This window comes from Leptinotarsa decemlineata, unplaced genomic scaffold, assembly GCF_025532065.1.
Source record: "Leptinotarsa decemlineata unplaced genomic scaffold, Ldec_3_MD MMD2_P_RNA_scaffold_5, whole genome shotgun sequence".
Taxonomy (NCBI): Eukaryota; Metazoa; Arthropoda; class Insecta; order Coleoptera; family Chrysomelidae; genus Leptinotarsa; species Leptinotarsa decemlineata.
Window position 1 is genome coordinate 3,806,875 of NW_027412532.1, and position 20,186 is coordinate 3,827,060.

General features: G+C 33.9%; 5 non-coding genes across 5 annotated transcripts; all 5 read left to right on the forward strand.

Moving 5' to 3' along the window:
- Positions 1-17,262: 17,262 nt before the first annotated feature.
- TRNAY-GUA (transfer RNA tyrosine (anticodon GUA)) lies at positions 17,263-17,354 on the forward strand. The gene is given in 2 exon segments: positions 17,263-17,299; positions 17,319-17,354. It is a non-coding gene; the product is annotated as a tRNA-Tyr (tRNA).
- Positions 17,355-18,471: 1,117 nt separating this feature from the next.
- TRNAY-GUA (transfer RNA tyrosine (anticodon GUA)) lies at positions 18,472-18,563 on the forward strand. Its single transcript is given in 2 exon segments — positions 18,472-18,508; positions 18,528-18,563. It is a non-coding gene; the product is annotated as a tRNA-Tyr (tRNA).
- A 331-nt stretch (positions 18,564-18,894) lies between these two features.
- On the forward strand, positions 18,895-18,986 carry TRNAY-GUA (transfer RNA tyrosine (anticodon GUA)). The gene is given in 2 exon segments: positions 18,895-18,931; positions 18,951-18,986. It is a non-coding gene; the product is annotated as a tRNA-Tyr (tRNA).
- A 177-nt stretch (positions 18,987-19,163) lies between these two features.
- On the forward strand, positions 19,164-19,255 carry TRNAY-GUA (transfer RNA tyrosine (anticodon GUA)). Its single transcript is given in 2 exon segments — positions 19,164-19,200; positions 19,220-19,255. It is a non-coding gene; the product is annotated as a tRNA-Tyr (tRNA).
- A 177-nt stretch (positions 19,256-19,432) lies between these two features.
- Positions 19,433-19,524, forward strand: TRNAY-GUA (transfer RNA tyrosine (anticodon GUA)). Its single transcript is given in 2 exon segments — positions 19,433-19,469; positions 19,489-19,524. It is a non-coding gene; the product is annotated as a tRNA-Tyr (tRNA).
- The last annotated feature ends 662 nt before the right edge of the window (positions 19,525-20,186 follow it).

Below are 20,186 nucleotides of genomic sequence, written 5' to 3' on the forward strand. Positions count from 1 at the left end.
CATTTTTGAGTATTCCAATAAAATGGTCATGAATTCGTATAATACATGTCGTGTGTTTGAATCACGCAAATGAATATTGGTGTATTTGTATTAACAAGCATCATGCATATATCTCTACTTTCTATTTTTCATAATTTTTCGTAACTCACGTACATATATTTTCCTTTGTATTTACTTAATATACTTACTATATGCTTCTGAAATTGTATCATCCTTAACATTTGTATCATACTATTGAACTTTTCTTCCCATATCAGTTCGTAATGGTTTACTTGTATTACAGAGTAGCCTTCCTATATTTTTATATGTCTCATTGGGTGTTCATCTTCCTTTTTATTATTATTTTTTCATTCAACTCACGTCCACGTCCAATTTCATGTCCACGTTTACATTTATCAAGCCGTGCTATAAATCGCACGATGGAAAGTAAGACCTCGTTAATCTTCAGATTATATAAGTTTTCACTCTTGGTGGTTGTCGTTCGTAGAAGGGGTTAGCGGAAAGATAGATTTTTACAGTTTCTTGCACCTTTCATTTCTTTTGTTCTGTTGAAATTTGTTTCTCCGCTAATCAGCTGTCACCCCCCGTACGAACGGCTACTCTGAAAAGTCGAAACTTGTGCGAGCCAAGGATCAACGAGGTCTCACCTTTTACCGTGTGATTCCTACTATGTCAAATTATTATCAGCACTAGCTGAATTTGAAAATAAAATATACATTCATTTTTGAATTCTACAAATTCAGAAAGAAATATTTAAAGTGTTTCAATTGAGAAATGGAAAAATAATATACTTGGTGAAAGACTAGTGGTTCGTTACACATTTTTTCTCCCTTGTACACCCCTGGTTTGGCTAGGTAAAATGTAAAATGGCGTCGGTGCACATGGCCTGTTGTTATATCTCCTTCTGCCTTTGTGCCTTTGCGACTAAATACCGGATTATTCTTTACAAACCCCGTTCGTTGCACGCAGAAAGCCGAAAATGCTGTTCCTGTATCTGTGTTCGCTCATGAACTAAAAGCCCTTTTAAGTTCGATTGTTTGGAGCGATAGGGATAAACCTTTCCGACAATCGCGACTTATCGAATATTTCAGATAATTATTGATAGTTATTTGTGTTTCGGTAATTGGTTGGAATTAGTACTGATAATGGCAAAAAAAAATTGAAAAAATCTCATTGCCCCTTGAAAAAAATCTGAAAAATAGGAATTATATCATATTTTCACACCTGACTGCGCATAATGAATTTATTAACATCATGGCCAGTCTTTAAATCAGTAGCTCCGCAGGCTCAGATAGTGTTTCATCTAGTATAGTTAAATAATTTCATCCCTTGCTCCTGAAACCAGTATGTCATGTAATGAACTCGATATTTATGAAAGAATCAATACATTCAATTCAAAACAAGCCATCCTCAATAACATTTGGTACAATAATTTAAAAAAAAAAAATTAAAAAACACCTCAACAATAGTATACAGGGGGACACATTTTGACATACTCACATTTGATGTTACTTCCCCTATCGCACCCTAAAGCATGTCACCAATTTTTCAAAAATGGATCACCCTATATTGTTTCACATCATCAGATGCTCAATGGTGAGCAGGTTTCAACAAAGTATAAAATATATGGTCTGAAGCTTATGGTTCGGGAGCTACAAATAATTTGAGTTGAAAACGAGCCACCTTGAATAACTTTTGAAACAATGATTCGTAGGAAAAATTAAAAAAACAGATCAACAATTGAACAGGAGGCCACGTTTTGAAATGTTCGATCTAGAGATGAATATGGAAGCAATAAATCAGAAAAAGAGAATCGACCAGGAAAATGAGCATCCAAAAATGTTCGTACGGGAGCTGTCCCTGGGGAGGTGCACCATCCTGCTCAAAAACTATTTTGTTTACGAATAAATTTATATCCTCCTCAATTGCGCTATTGGTGCACGGTATCATTCGATTCTCCAACATATCCAAATATTCATCACTAGTCAAATTATCATCGATTAAAAATGGTCCTATGATGTGGTTACCTGAAATTCCTGCCCAAACATTCAATTTTTGAGGTCGTTGGGTATGAACTTGACGGTATAAATGAGGATTCGTATCAATACACACAGTGAGACTTTCACAAAACTTGATACGTCTATCGAAATCATCTTCGTTCAGTTCACGAACTGGTCTAATCTTATATGAATGAAATTTGTACTTTGAAAGAGCCTGAAAACATTTGTATGACTGATTCCTGATTATCGAGATAACTTAGTAAGAGATTGCGAATTTTCCATTAGGCCAACGTGCCCTAACACTGCAGTACAAATAGCTTCATGCTTTATACTTTGTTGAAATCTGATCATCATGGATCATCTGATAATACGAAACAATATAGGGTGATCAGGGCCGTCACCATTGGGGGGATGGGGGGGCTACGGCCCTAAGGGTAATCCATTGAAAAAATTGGTGACATGCTGTGGTGGTGCGATAGGGAAAGTAACATCAAATGTGTAACAAATGTGTAACAAACTTCCCGACGACATTAAAGTTTCAGGAAATGTCCATATTTTCAAGAGAAAAGTTAGGCAACTCTCATTGTAAAAAATCTATTGCTACACTAATTTCCGAGCCAGAAAATAGAAAAGTTCCCGACCGATAATAATTAGCAACTTCACGATAATTTTTGAAACATGGTGTAAAAGTAGGATATTGCAATGTGAAATGAATAATGTTTTTTCTTTGGTTTCGAAGGCAATTGATTGACAAAAGTTTTTTGAAGTTATCAAACTGAAGAGAAATGTATAACTGTGTTTTTATACACTAAGGTTGCACATTTTTTCATATTCCTCTGTTGTAATACATATGACAAATTTTGGATTAATTTTTGCCTTTTGAACAGTAAAACTGTTTTGTTTTCCGGTTAAAAAAGTATTTTAGTTTGACCTGAATTAATGTTTTTTTTTCAACTTTCATGAAGATATCAATTATATTTCAAAATGCAATATTTGACATATTTTTCTTCGGTTGAATAAAGTAACTTCCATGAAAATACTTAATATATTTCAAGATGCAATATTTGACATAGTGGGTTGTTAAAAAAAATTAGGTGAATTATCAAATTTCCCGGGCTATGTACATTCAATCAGCGATTTTTTTTTCAAGTTTCATCTGTTTAGCGTGTTCAGTTTGCTGGTGAAAGGCATGAAATGAAATGTTTTCTGCTGTCAAAAATGAATCAAAGAATTTATATCGAATTTTGTGTGGAAAATGGAATCGAGTGCTGAAAATTACTTGAGATGTTGACAGTGGCATATGGTGATTGTACCTTGAGTCATATGTTATAGAGAATAATCGAATCCTCATTACAGAAGTTTCTGAGAATGTTGGCATATCAGTTGGCTCATACCATGTAATATTTTCTGAAATTTTGAGCATGCAAAGTTTGTTCCAAAATTGTTGAATTTTGAACAAAAAAAGTCCCATGAATATCGCTCAGGAGTTGTTCAATGACGCCAACGGTGATCCAGATTTTTCTCAAATGGTGATGAATCACGATAATCCATCTGCTCACTGGTCATTGATTGTTCGTTTTTTTGGTCAACAACAACAACGTGATCATGCCTCAACCACCGTAAATCGATAAAAAAAAAGAAAAATTAAAAATCACCCTATTTTTTGAACAGAGTATTTTTGTAGTATTTCGGAAAGAATGAAGTCAGTAGTATCTACCACATAACCGTTTTCAATGGCAGTGTGTTTGATATAACTCAGTTCCCTCTGAAAATTACTTTCTGACGGTTTTATGCTGATATTGATGTTCGACGAATGAAAGAAATATTTCGAAAAGGGGGAATGATGTAAACAGCTTTGGGAAGAACGTTATATAGTTTTTGAAATGAAACATGTTTTTGAATTATTTTTGAATTAAGTCAAATGTCCTTTTATTCCTTTTATTCTCCAACCTAGAAATATAACAACATTGTTTTTCAGTGTTACATAAAAAACCTTTCGTTTAATTTGTAAATTTTTAAAAAGCTTTATTATAATTGACTGCCTCCCCCTTCACAAACCACGTGTTCGCATACATGAAAATCGTCAACCGCGAATCGCAGACAACATATTAACGCATTCATAATCCGCCTCATCTATTTTCCAACCCCTGCAACTAGCGGAGCACAATATAAAACTCTTCCCTTATCAGAGTGTTTGCAAGCCTCCAAACAAAACCTACAACGAGTGATAAAATCTTGCATATTATATCAATTATCAGCAGCTTATTCTGCCGCAAAGGGACGCTTCAAAGACGACAAATAGGTATGTGCAGTACGAAGCCACAGGACCGTACTGGGCTCGAGAAGATGCACATCTACGAAATCCTACCAAATTTTTTTCAATTGGGAATTTTTTCTTGAAATTTCGACTTTTTCTTGAAATTTCGACTTTTTTCTGAAGGCTTAATCCTGAGATTAGCAAGATCAGTTTTGCTGTTGAGCAAGTCTATAAATCTATTGCAGAAAAGAGTACCTTTATGTACTTGAGTTTTACTCAACGGTTAATCTTGAGTATGGCTGACGTAGATTATAACATTTTCTTGTAACTGTTATTTTTAAGAATATAGTTCTCTTGTGGTTTTATAGTTAGAGTAATTTGGAATATATATTATACTGAATACACTGTAAGAATACCTATCTTAGGAAAAATTGATTAACAAGATATATTGGTAAATTTGACTCTTCCCAATTTTGTACATTTTACAATGGCTCAAATGCGATATGAAAAATACGATCTGAACAAAACTGGAATATCAAATAACGTGGAACTGAAGTGATTCAAAAAACGTTTTGAAAAATTGCGGTGTCAAATTTTCATCATCTACTGTAGTACTCTGTACTGTAGTACTCCCTAAGTATAGGTACCAAATACACTAAAATTCACTACTTATATCGAAATTCTAAGTCTCATTAGAAATAGAGAAGGTTCAGACAGCATAAAATTATTTGATCTGACTACAAAGTTCCTGATTAGAAAACAATAATTGAAAATAACTAGCTACAGAATGTTACTTTTGATTCACGATTCTATTGATTTACAGTTATTCTAAATTGGTTTCTGATATTTCACAAATATCGGCTCTTCTAGAGCATTCTGATGGGCTAAACTTTCAACCCTTGTATCTTCAATAGCACGACCTTCAGGAAAAATTGAAACCTTCTTCATGTATGACCTGATTACGAATTCTCAGATATAAAACGAATTGAAATCTTTGGCATTAAATAACAGGCACTATTTCTTTTGAACTGGAGATATAAATATGAATCAATACGAAAGATCAGATTCGTCTAGCAATGAAATACATTTATAAACTTCATTGAGAAAAATTGGGTAAACATAAAATCTGCAATTGAGAAATCATTTTTGAAATGTGGTTGTGGTGTCTGTGTGATTTCGAATCTCCAAAAAAATAGTTCCCACTGATATTCACTGTTTGATGAACTATTAATAACGGAAGTGAAATTTCATTTCATTCAACTTTGCAAAAAAAACATTTCTTCAAAATCTATTATCAAACTATTCTCAATCGTTTCATAAATATGTGAAATTATCCGATACTTGAAGAAAATCCATGAAACAACCCAGTAACTCTTTATTGTGAGATTTTCACTGAATAGTTCACAAAACTGCAACACCTGTTTCGCTGTACAATAACTTCCTCAGGCGTTTTCATACTAACTGAGTTAGTAATCAAAGTAATGGATTTTTTTTTAATTTAATAGCTCAGGGCCACTTTTATTTTGAAAACCACTACTCTCAAATCCGATCCTGTACAGTAGATAAAGAACAAATGTCGCTGTGAAGCCATCATTACTAATCTTGGCCATTGTCAGCAGATCATCGCTGACCATTGTTTGTGTGGTTGCAGCCGGCACCGCCACCTCTGATCCCACTCAAATGTCAGTTCATTATCTGTTACTTATCGTTTTTTTTCAAGGTATTTAGTCGGTAATGCGGTGCAGTCACATCATTGTTGAGTAAATTTTCGTTTTGTCGGGAGCACAAACCTAAGCTGGATTTCTAATGAAAATGCCCCCTTTATTCTGGAGTTGGGTAGCAGTAACCAAAATGATGATTCTAGGAAGTTTCTGAAAGTCGTCCTGAATGTTGAATCCATTTATCATATCATTCTGAATGTCATCGATTCAAAAATTTGAAAATTCATATCTATTGTTCGATGTCGAGCAACAAACTCACTATAATAATAATAATAGGAAAATGGAAACACTATTTGGATACCAGAGAGACGTATATTCACCTCGAGGTGGAACAACGCCACTCACAAGAGGTAACAGCAGTGAAAAACTCTCTCTGCGGCAAGTATCAGCACAAACTTCAACAGATCTGGTCATCGGAACTGTCGGGAAAGAACAAGGTTGCTGCAACAAATATGCTTGCCGCTCCAATCTTACTCTACTGGTTTGGAGTAGTGAAGTGGACTCGGGAGGAGCTGTATCAACTCGACGTAAAGACCCGGAAAATGATGCATCTCTATAGGAGTTTGCATCCCAAATCGTCCGTTCCACAGTTGTACTTCCCCCGACAACAGGGAGGCTGTGGACTTTTGAGTTTGGAATATATACATGACAGAATGGTACTGGATATGGCCTGTAAAGTCGTCAGGAGTTCGGATCCCCTTCTCTGCATGGTCCGTGACCAAGAGACAGCAGGAGCAGGGAGTGGAGCATTTCCTTTTAGCTAAGCTACCCAAGCAGCTGATAAACTCGGTTTAGTTTTCGACCCTGAACGAGGTGACCACAACTGTGTCACCGAGTTGGAACCCGTTCAGCAAAAAGCTCAGATAAAAGCCGCAGAAATCACCTCACTTTTGCGGAGATACAAGGATAAGCCAATGCATGTCTTCTACAATAACATTGGAGACCTTGGCTCATCAAAGCGCCTGACGTTCGCTTTTCTCAGGTCGAGTGGGCTGAAGTCGGAAACTGAGGGGTTCATCATGGCTTGCCATGATGGTGTATTCAACACCTTAGTCTACTCCAGTCGCGTGTATAGCGGTATAGAGGTTCCCGACACAAGGTGCAGGGCCTGCCTCGAAGCGCCCGAGACCCTAATGCACTTGCTATCTGCATGTCCAGCATATGCGGTCTCGGCCTATATCCATCGACATAACGCGGCCCTAAGAGTGCCATATTACCGTCTACGGCACTATTACGGAACCTACTGACGAGACACCGGTGATGCCCTACGCTCTGGGGGATATTGGATTCGTTTTGGGGAACGAGAAGTGCCGAATTTATTGGAACTATTCTTTCCTCACCCTCAGGCCCATACAAGCTAATAAGCCGGATGTAGTCCTCCTCGACCACCAGAGCAAAACAATATTTGTCGTTGAGTTTTCAGCTCCTGGTGAGACGAATTTCGTCAAAAAAGAGAAGGAAAAACGGATAAAATATGTAGAATTTCACTTCGAACTCCGCAGACTCTATCCAGATCACTCTGTCAAGATGGTTATTCTGATTATTGGAGTCCTTGGTGGAATGATGCCCTGTGTAGGGTAAGTGGTTGGTTTATAATGCTAAAGCCCTCTCGAATGTATCGGAGCTTCGGGGACCAGCGCATACTTCGGTAAAAAAAAGGAAATGGATAAAATATCGAGACCAAGATGGTTGTTAAGATTATTGGAGTCCTTGGTGGAATGATACCCTCTTTCTACTCTCGAATCTTGAAAGCATACCGGCTTGCTCACGGCACATGCTTCTCGGACCCAATGATCATTCACTTCACGGTGTGGGGAGTCGTCGCTGGGTGAAAATACTGGAACACCCTCCCGAATATATCGGGGGATAGGGCCTGACCAGCGCCACTCCCACCAGCGAAACGCAGGAAGAATCTCCAAAAAGCCACGACCTTCCAACCCAAAAAATAGTGACTTTATAAATGGGAAGTAAATCAAAAACAGAAAGCGTACTATAACACTTATTAGACTTATTAGGAAGAGAACAACATACTTCATTAAATTATCATTTAGGTATTCCTGTCGGCTATAGTAAAACTTTGAAATAAGCAAATATCCAACACAGTTACGGAACATAGTTTTAGGTTTGAATTGAAGGGGTTATATTTTTAGAAGTGATTAATTTTTGGGAAAGAAAGTTTTTGGCTTTCTATTACTCCATCTTGATACAAAAAAAGGGGATGAGGGAATCTTCCAAAGAAAGGAAGGAAGTAATCAATTTGAAAATAAGTAACTCTATACATGGATGTGTAGATCATGCAAAGAAGTAACTTTCAGACACAAACTGAAAGAAAGTCCTTCCTGAAACAGCTTCTTTCATATAAACATTGAATTACACGAAAGAAAAAAAAAACTTTCGAAACAAATACTTCTATATGAACACTGAATTATACAGAAGATACTTTTCTCTACTCAGTTTGTATTTCAAACATTCGTTGTGGAATAAAAATCAGATATCATTCACATGAGTTCTACTTTGAATGAATGGTAATAAATTGCACTTACATGGAACACTGTCACCCTCACTGGTATACACCGATGTTTCGCCTTAAGACACTTGCCCCAAGGCTCTTCAGTACCAAATTGGATAACATTATAGAATTGAATTGAATATGAATTATGTCATCGATGCCATCGATGACATAAGCAGATCAAGCTTATTCCGTGACATTAAAAAATCGTAATCCATGAATGAATTGTGTGTATTTTCCATAATGTTGTCCAATTTGGTACTGACGAGCCTTGGGGCAAGTGTCTTAAGGCGAAACATCGGTGTATACCAGTGAGGGTGACAGTGTTCCATGTAAGTGTAATTTATGCACAGGTATGGAATTTGTTTGTATGCTAACTCCACTTCAATAAATGACGTTTTTATCATGCAAAAAAGAGTTGTAAGAATTGTGGCCGGCGTTTCCTCCACGAACTCTGCTAGAGGACTGTTTGTTAAATATAACATATTGACATTATTTTCACTCTACATATATGAACTTTGTAGTTATGTTCATGAAAATAAAACTGAATTCAACAGAAATGCAAACCTGCATGACGTTAACACTCGTCAAAAAAATCATTTTCACATTCCATTTTGCAAATATAAAATCACTTATAACTCACCTGATCATATGGGGCTGAGAATCTATAACAGACTACCCCACGATATAAAAAATGTCAATGAATGTAGGAAATTCAACAAGATACTGAAAAAATTTTTAATCGAAAAATGTTTTTATTCATTGGATGAATATTTTAATATGTAGTTGGTGATAAGTCTGTTACTGTCTAGCTTATCAATCTTTTTACTTTTTACTTTTTTACCTTTTGTTGTCCCGACTATTCCTATACATATTGTACAATGTCTTTTGGAAAATAAATATTATTATTATTATTATTATTACCATTCATTCAAAGTAGAACTTATGTGAATGATATCTGATTTTTATTCCATAAGGAATGTTTGAAATACAAACTGAGTAGGGAAAAGTATCTTCTATATAATTCAGTGTTCATATAGAAGTATTTGTTTCTGAAGAATTTTTTTCTGTTGAAATGTTTATATGAAAATAGCTGTTTCAGGAGGACTTTCTTTCAGTTTGTGTCTGAAAGTTACTTCTTTGCATGATCTACACATCCATGTATAGAGTTACTTATTTTCAAACTGATTACTTCCTTCCTTTCTTTGGAAGATTTCCTCATCCCTTTTTTTTTGTATCAAGATGGAGTAATAGAAAGTCAAAAACTTTCTTTCCCAAATATTTTCAGAGTTCAAAGTTTGAATTGAAAATGACAGTTCAGTATACAAGATGATTTTATCATAAAGAGGTAATTTTTGGAATGTTGCTGTCCTGTGGGGAGTTATTCTCAATTGATCAGGTGAGAGTTGTGAGATTTTTCCTGACAAAGACTACACATTTGAAAATATACGTGCGTTCATCAACATTATCATATTCGCAATAAAATGAAAAGCAGCAATTTATAGAGTACAAAATCATCTATGGATCGGTAACCTAACTATGGAACCTAACCTATGACATTGACGCGGACAAAACTTTTGACACAACCTGACAGTTTTTCTCCCTATCAATATTCTGAATTCCGCTCAAGATACCGGGATTCGAGTGCAGCAGCCCTTTAAATCGAAAATTACTCATAATTACATTTCTTCGACAGAAAATTGCATATACCACAAAACAAATCCCATTGTCTACAAATCCTCCCCGATAACCTGTTGCTTTCCCCTCATTCAAGTACCATTCCTGACTTATCGCATGATTTCTACAAGGAGTCTCACATAGTCATGTCGCATTACTTCACATCCTGTCCCGGAGTCTTGAGTGGGTAGCCCTTCAAAGAAAAAGAGAGTAAGACGATCCGCAATCATGGTGTAGTTTTACATCTTCATTCAGAGGGTCCATTGTACTTGCCTTTTCTCTGAACTGTGATTTTCTACTCTATTGGAGAATATTTACAATGGTTCTGGGACCATTAAGAGATTCTTCAAGCTATTTGTTATCAATGAGGGCGTATTCTTCAGATGTCAAGATTTATCAGAGTGTGAGATTTGTTCAGCGGAACGGGTGTGTGAATTTGCTAGCTGGAGTTGGAGAAAATCAACTTTTTTATCAATGACGACGTTCCTTTGTCGTGGATGAAAATAGAAATAGTTCTAAAGAGTCGAATAATTTGAAAATTGGAAATGATTTCAATCCGCAGTTCTCATTTCTACGGAGCGCAGACATGCCACATATTTTCATTATTTGTTTCTTGGAAATTCCGATTTTAAAACTCGAAACTTCGACATCAATCTCAAAATTTCGAGTTCTCAAGTCAGAATTCAACAAAAAAAAGAAAATAAAAATATGCTGCAGCGTTTGATTCTATCAATATTAATGTTGCTCTGCCAAATTATCTGGACAGATATTTCGGGGCATTTTTTTTTCGTGGCTCGCATCTTCAGTATCGGAAAATTTCCGTAAGAGTGGATGAGATTGTAGCTCTCAACTTTTTGATGTTGATTTAGGGGTTCCTCAAGGATCAGTTTCAGAACCCTTGATTTTCCTTCTGTACGTCAATGACTTACCAAATTATTTGATCACTGAACACATTTTTTGTATGCAGATGATATGACACTCGCCATTGATGCTGGAACCCCAGAAGAACTTATGCAGAAAATGAATAATTTGTCGAAAAAATTTACTAAATGGTGTAGTAACAATTACTTAATCGTCAATACTGACAAAACGGTATGTCTACAGTTTTATTCCGATACAAAAATCTAAAATGATTATTTTGTTCGCGTAAACAACAAAAATATATATTTTTCGGATTCAATATAAATTCTGGGCGGCTCATATTTACATGCATGGTTATTATACAATTTTGCAGCTGAAAAATATATTCAAACTGGAGCAATTGATGAAAGCTCTCTCACATTCACATATTTCTTTTGATATTGTCCTTTGGGGAAGTACAGCCAATGCTCGCAGAGTTTTCATTAGTCATAAGAGACTAATTCGTCTGATCTTTGGCTCAGTTTACCGAATGACGTGTAGGAATCATTATAAAAAGTTTAAATTACTGACGGTACCATCGATTTACATTTATAAAACTGTAACATATCTGAAACTCAACATCAAGAGCTTCTCAAAAAATTCTGACTTTCATGACTATGCTACGAGGCATAGTGACTTACTTAGAAGTACAAAGCACCTTACTTCACTCAATGAAAACAGTCCTGAGTATAATGGAATACGATTTTTCAATCATCTCCCCAGTGATATCAAAAACGAAAACAATATTAATAAATTCAAAACAAGATTGAAAAAATATTTAGTGGAACTCTGCTTTAATAACATAAGTGAATATTTTGCAAATTCATAATCTTTTAATTTGTTATTGTTTATCGTATGTATATCTATCGTATGTATATCATATGTTTATCGTATGTATATATATGTGTACGTATATATGTCTGTGTATATACATTTTATGACTTATCCTATATCATGTGTATTATCTTAGAGGATGAATAAAGTTTATTATTATTATCATTTTTCGAGTTTTCCTGAAAAAGCGAATGCGCTACTGGAATTGATCAAGTCGCCCAAAAGCGCCAGTTAATTTTTGTTGTTGTTGTTTCATGATTTCATAATTTGTATTACTTTTAATGAAACTGATTTTCATGAATAAAAATTAATTAATAATTATATTCTGAAAACGAAAAGATAGTTGTTCAAAAATGTTTTCAACTTCCTACTTCCTTAATTTAAAGTATATTTTCTCAATTCAGTTCAAAAATAAGTGATACCAGAAACAGAAAATAAATTCCATCTGTCTCAAATTCAAGAAAATAGTGGTAAATAAAAATGTGAAAATCAAGGGAAAATGATCCTCGTGAAATGACGGTCCCCTAAATTGTAATTGTGTCATAGTAAGTGGAAATCTGGCGTAATATTTTAAATCTTCCTCTTTGAAGATGATCACTTGGTGATCAAAACACATGTCGAGGTGTTAAAAATAATGATTTGGTGTTGGAAAAAAACTCCAGTAATATTGAGGCGTAATAATGAAAATTATAGACTTATTAGCAAAATTGTTTGAAAAAATTATGCATGGAAATATTTTAGGTCATACACAAAAAAAGATAATACAACAACATGGTTTTTTCCCTGTAGATCCATTGATACTGACTCAATTCAGTTTACAGTTCATGTAACAGAGAGTATGGATGATCAAATGCAAGTGGATTTCAGTATGACTTTCGATAAAATAAGTTACAACTTGATCATTGAAAGACTTGCGAAGATTGGCATCTTCTGGTATAGATATTGTCATATACTATAGGAAAGCATCAAGTTGTGGACGTTAACGGCTACCACTCAGAACCAATTGTAGTTACATAAGGTGTACCACAGTGGAGTCACTTGGGACCATTATTCTTTATAATTTATATTGATATTGTTGAAGAATTCTCTCTCTGTTTAAAATCTGTTTTTCCGTTAACCTGTTATCGCACCCATACGAACGACAACCCTCAGAAATCGAAACTTGTGCCAGCTGAGGACTAAAGAGGTCTTACCTTTCAACGTGTGATTCTTAACACGTTAAAAGAACTTAATACTTTGCATCAATCATTTGGAGTCCACAATATATGATTCACCAGCAGAGAATTGAATGTGTTCTAAATTAATTCGTCAAACAATTAGCCCGTGAAACAAACATTTCTATATTCAATGGAAATCAATAAAAACTAATTCAGATGGAAACTCTCTTTCACACAGAATTGTCAGATCCTTCAATACTTATTGTAATGATATTGAAAAGCTGAGGTTACCTTTCCTTAGATTTAAAAATTATGTGAAATTTATTTTCAGTTATAATAAGGTGGTTATCAGTTCTCCGTTTGTTATTCAATCGAGTTTTTTCATATTCGTTACTGGTGTAATTTACTTAGCATTTATATATTGTTCACTCACTATCTTCCACATGTAAAATGGGTTTTTTTATTTGCTTTATTCTGATTGTATCCCTATAATCCTGCAATAAATGAATAAATAAGATTCAAAACACACTTAAAACATTTTTCATTCGTCAGAGTCTGCTTTATTCAAAACAGTTCTTCTTAGTTTCAATTACTCATGATAGTGTAACACAGAAACCGTTGAATATGATTGTTTTTTGTGAAGCGATCCCTTCCTGTTTCTTGGATGAGAAAAATATTTCCATTCTGAAGTTTAATTTTTTCCAGGACAAAATTTATTTCAAATATATTTCGGGGCAAATGAAGTACTTTTTTGTTACCTATGAATGTTTGAAGATTCAAATGGATTCCTATCATTTCTGTGGTTTTCAGTTTTCCTTTCGATTATCACATTGAATGAAAAATAAAAAAAATACATCGCAAATTCCCTGAAATGTATATTCCTGACATTTTTTGGTGAAGGTGCAGGGATGTTTGCATTAATTTGAATGATTTTGATATTGTCGTTGATAAAGTGGAAGCTTGGGACTTTCAGGTTGCTAGTCTGTAAAAAAATATTCAGATCTTTGATGATGAATACGTCAATCAACTGATATTTCTATCAGACGGATGAATTATATTACAAAAATTTTATTAGAATGACTCGTGACTGACTGACTGAAAAATAAGACAAATAAATAGTAGAACAAAAGTAAGTCAACTAACGTAATTATCTTGAAATGATTTACATATTCATCAATATTATGAATAACAATGATACACTTTTTTTCATAAAGAACAGAAAATTGTCAATGGACAAAAAGTGTTTGAATTAGAAGGATATATTTTAAAAAAAACATATGCCCGTTCAATGAATTAAAATTGTATCTTTTCAATTTAAATAGAATTCCTTTGGCTTGGATTAATAATAATAATTTATTTGGTCATAATATTTAGATATACAACAGAATAAGTAACAATAATAACAAATAAAATAGTCATGATTTTATGCACAAATTGAGTGTTTTTTCTTATGTTATCCAAATTTGGTACTGAAGAGCAAGTAACACAAGTGTTTTACGACGAAACATCCGGTTGTCTACCACTGTTACATGTAAGTGAAATTTTACTTTTTTCATTGATTATATTGTGTAGGAATTCTGTGTATGATATCTGATTCAATTCCATTACGAATTTTTGAAATACAAACGGAATAGAAAAAATGTTTATTTTATAATTCAGCGTTCATATAAAACGGTAAATTTACATGAAAATAGCTGTTCCGTGAAGAATTTTTCTCCCAGATTGCTTCCTTCCTTTCTTTGGAGGATCCCCAAACTTTTTGTATAACGATAGAGAAGTAGAAAGTCAAAACTTTTCTTTTCCAAAAAGTGTTTACTTTGGATACTACAGATATATCACATTGTATGAGTATTATGGAAGATGGAAAATCATATATAATTTCGCCTCAACATTGGATGGTGTCTTTTGAAGTATACACTGTAAGTTTCGGAAAATGTCTGTCGAAAAATAACTACTTTCCCGGCTAATATCATGCTGGACGTTTATGCTAGATAATTCTCAGAGAATAGGTAGTGTTGCTGGTGATTCTCGATTATCTAACAGCAGTTACTTTTGAGAAAGGTGAATATTTTGAGATTCCTTTTCAAGATGTTCATATAAAAGGAATTACTTTGAAAATGGATGCTGCTGGACAAACAAGGATCTGCAAGACCCTCTGTGGAGTGTTTTGTATGAATGACTGTCGTATATAATACAATGTCCAGCGTGATATTATCCGGGGAAGTAGATGTTTTTGGACAGGCCTTTTCCACAACATACTATGTGGGTTCGTTCGGAGAAATGAATGTAGGTATTGAGATTTAATTTCGAAATGAATATTTTTTTAAAGCTATGTATATCTTCCCGAAATAGTCTTCTCCGTTGGACTCAATTTGTAATTCAAGAATAACCCACAATCTCTGATTGCAAAAAACCCGAACTTTCAATTCGATCATATTGTCAGGTAACCCAAATCAGCATCCCCGGCCTCAAATTTGCCCGAAAAAGCACACAGGTGTCAAAACGGTATTCAGATCTTAATGGGAACGTCAAAAGTAAACACATCTGAGAATCCCGTGACAAATCACCATCAATTGTTCCCATTTCGACACCCGTTCTAGTCTCTATAAACAAATTCATTGAGATTTGAGTAGTGTAACAGGCAAGTGAATGTGCCCATTCATGAAATCGTCACTACGTTTCAGCGTGCCTTATAATGGACCTTTATTATAGTGATTTGTCATTTTTATGTCAAACAAATTGCCCTTGTGCGGTTAGGTGCGGCATATAAAGGTTTTATTACCTGCTATGTTACGCCCACGACTCATAAAAGATTCATTTCGGCAGTTTCCGGTAGCCCTTTTATTGTATGTTAGCTGAAGTGAGTTTTGATTGAGGTGGATGTTCAATGCAAAACAATTTTGTTCAAAATCCATAAGCACTGCTTATGGATTTTGGATGAAAACAATGTAAAAAAATGGGGAAAAAACAAAAAAACATTTCAATCATTATTACATGTGTTGTTCAAAATTATTTTCAGTCTAATTTAATGTTTTTTTGTTGTTGATGTGAGGTTTGACTATGTCAAAATTATCAAGATTTCTCTGTCGTAAAATGTAGTGAAGTGGGGAATGTTCCTCCCGATTAAGTAGTTTTCATAAAAGAGCTCTGAAACAACGCATTTTAAACTTATCATTTCAACTTTTCACTTAAAAAAATATTTTGAAATATTTAAATGGATTTGTTTCTATTTCACCATTTGTCAATATCAGTTATAGCTAATAAAGGACAATGAATCTGTTACCTGTATCAGACAAACAAAAATAACATATTTCAGAGGCGTGCTGTTCTGTTTACTTATGTTCCGAGTTCCGAGACATTCTGTGACATATGACATTTTGTGCACCTAATCTATCTTCCTCTATATAAATAAATAACAAAACAACTGTTGTTTATGTGGCTTGTGGAGGTAGTATTGAACTATGATTTATATTTTGCCTTGATTGTTGATTTATAAAGATAATTTTCCAATTCCAAAGTAGAATATCTAGGTAAGTATAAATTATTTCAACTTGATATAGGCGCTGTTGCTAATATGTGAATTAGAAACAAATCCCTTCAAAAATTTAAACCCAACATTTGAAACATCAATTTGAATACTTTCCGAAGTGAATTTGAGAAACTCATGAATTAAACTCAACTTTATTTTGTTGAAACTTGCATTTGCTGTTATAACCCAAACTGAGAAACATTCCCCATTGTCCTAGAGACAAGTTCCTTCAATTAAATTCACCTTGATGAGGGGTACAATTGTAATTAGATCCATAAACAGTTGGAATAATTTATATATTTCTCATCAGTCTTTCCTGAAAATTTCTGGATTTTCACACAGTCGAGACTTTCATAAAAAATCTAAAAATTCCCTTCCCTTGGCCAAAAGTCAAGATCACATTTTTAAGTAAATAAATCTGTAAAGCATTCCATATGCAACCCGCTTTTGTGCAATGCAATAAAAGTTGCCTTACGACAGGTTCGGTTTTACCGTAATAAAAAATGCACAATGTTTAGTGATAAGAATGACGAACTGATTTTTTCGTCATTCAGAAAATAAGCGAATAATAAATAACAATAACTCTTGCAAATTGAAAAATCTGTAAATACAAAAATTCTTGAGTGGAAATCAGTTCATTGCAATGTTATAATAATTAAAAGACCGAAAATTCTTCAACCTTCGATAGCTCAGTTGGTAGAGCGGTGGACTGTAGTGGAATTAAAGATGTAGACATCCATAGGTCGCTGGTTCAAATCCGGCTCGAAGGAGCTTTTTTTGTTTTTTATTTTGGTCTGTTCAGAATTAAAGCAGAACTGTAAAAAATTGTTCCAAAATGTTGTGTTTAGTTCGTATTAATTTTTTCTCAACTTCCTAACACATATTTATTGATGATAATTAGTCAGTAATTTCAATAAGCCTGAGAAAAGTACAGCGAACGTGTCACAAGAGGCAGCACTAGTTATAGGGACAAAGTATTCACATGTAAAACACTGTTATTTACGTAATATTAATTCAATATTTGAAAATATGAATCTTATAAAAAAAATTATTTTGTGCTAGTATAATGCCAACAAAGCATTGTTGTTTTGTGAATTGTCGTCAGATAATCGATATCCGGAAGAAAACGTGTTTTATATACCATTTATAAAACCTCATGAGGTTAGATGTAAGAAATGGATACATGCTTCGAGGAGAGTGGATTTAACAGTGCCAAAAATAAATAAATATTCATGCGTATGCTCTAAACATGAAATGAATAGTGAATTTTTCATACTTGATTAACATTGATTAGATTGAGATAACCTCAATCGTTTATTAAATCATATCCATTTATTATATTTAATTAAATTTATATCATTACCATCTATATATTTGATTCATATTTCACTAGGAAATAAATCTGAAATTTATAATTATTTTCAATTTCATTTATTACAGTTTGAATCTACCGCTACTCTTTTACTAGAGTCTGTATACCTACTAACCTGTCTATTAATTCACTTTTTTTCAAGATAGGTACTTTTAAATTACAGCATGCAAGCCAACGTTTAATTGTTATCCTTTACAAATTTTAGTTTTGCTTCAGGAACATCTTCTGTTAAAAACATTCTTTTTCAATTTCCATTTACCATATATGTTTATATGAGGTTTAGGCTTTGTCCCTACCGAACTACTCTAGCGCTGCTAGTGAGTGATTTTTCGTACTTCAGGAAAAAGGTTCATTAGATTAGGTTGTTCATTGATTTGTATTTTCAGTTGATTTTGCGAAAACAATGAGGCACATAGACAAATTTTCCATGAGTTCTTCACCTCTCGTTTTTCTCTAATTAGGTACTCCTTTGATGGTCTATGGGCTGACCGACACATTCACGGTAGAATCATCAACCTTCGATAGCTCAGTTGGTAGAGCGGTGGACTGTAGTGGGAAAAGGCTTGTAGATATCCATAGGTCGCTGGTTCAAATCCGGCTCGAAGGAATTTTTTTTTGTGAAAGTCTCGAGTATTTTTCTTCAGTCTGTTCTGAATAAAAATCGTATTTTGAAAAATGCCACCGAAATGTTTTATTCAGGTTGTATCGATTTTATTGGATCTGGAAATGTTGAATAGACATATATTTTTCAATGATTATTCAGTAATTTCAGTTAGATTTGTATTTTGAATGGTATTGATTTGTATTTACATATGGTTATTGAGAAAACAATGACGCCAATGAATAAATTATCAATGAATACTGCCCCTTAGAATTTTCATTATTTATTACTTTTATAGTCTATGGGCTGACCGGCAGATTCACTTTCAAATCTTCAACCTTCGATAGCTCAGTTGGTAGAGCGGTGGACTGTAGTGGGAAAAGACTTGTAGATATCCATAGGTCGCTGGTTCAAATCCGGCTCGAAGGAATTTTTTTGCAATTTTATAAAATAGTTCAATCAACTTTTCATTTCATTGAAACATAATCAATATTAGTTACTACTGCTGTCGAAGTTGTTCAAAGAAACTTTGTTGTTGAAGAACAAAAAGAAGTGACGTGTCTTCGATCGATAGATGTGTCGATAGATTCACCATCGAATCATCAACCTTCGATAGCTCAGTTGGTAGAGCGGTGGACTGTAGTGGGAAAAGACTTGTAGATATCCATAGGTCGCTGGTTCAAATCCGGCTCGAAGGAATTTTTTTGCAATTTTATAAAATAGTTCAATCAACTTTTCATTTCATTGAAACGTAATCAATATTAGTTACTACTGCTGTCGCAGTTGTTCAAAGAAACTTTGTTGTTGAAGAACAAAAAGAAGTGACGTGTCTTCGATCGATAGATGTGTCGATAGATTCACTATCGAATCATCAACCTTCGATAGCTCAGTTGGTAGAGCGGTGGACTGTAGTGGAAAAAGACTTGTAGATATCCATAGGTCGCTGGTTCAAATCCGGCTCGAAGGATTTTTTTACTTCCTTATTACTTACATGTTTGTTCTGACATAATTGGCAATTTTCTTTAATTTTTTACGTATATTGAAACATAACCTTTGCAGTCATTAAATTCAATACTCTAGAAAAAAATTCACCAGTTCCACTGTTTGGCAGATTTCAAACTTATTTTTATTGTGTTGGTGGTTCAAAAGTGTTATTCTTGACTTGCTATATGTGTCTCAGTGAAAATACTACTCAGGGGTCTCAATTCTAACGAATAAAGGACCCTTCTAGTTTTTCAATGAGAACATGCAGTTCTTCACTGTGATTTTAAATGAAAATGACAATGAATAAAAAGTCAAAAACATACATAATATAAAAATTAGGTGTAATTAATAATTGATTCCATCATCCTCTTTATTTTAATTATTTATATGTTACTTTCACTTTATTTATTGTTTACCTCATTTTCCTACAAGATTTTTCATATTTCAAATAAATTCTATAATTATTAACACACATCTGATGTTTTATATTTTCAAACTAATCTAATTAATCATATGTTATGCCTGTCCTGGTATAATTGATGTTTCAATAATTTTATATCAGATTTAAATTTATTTATTACATTTCAAACAAAGAAAGTCGAAACCTTAAACAATAAAAAATGTATCAATGAACCCTTCTTCAAA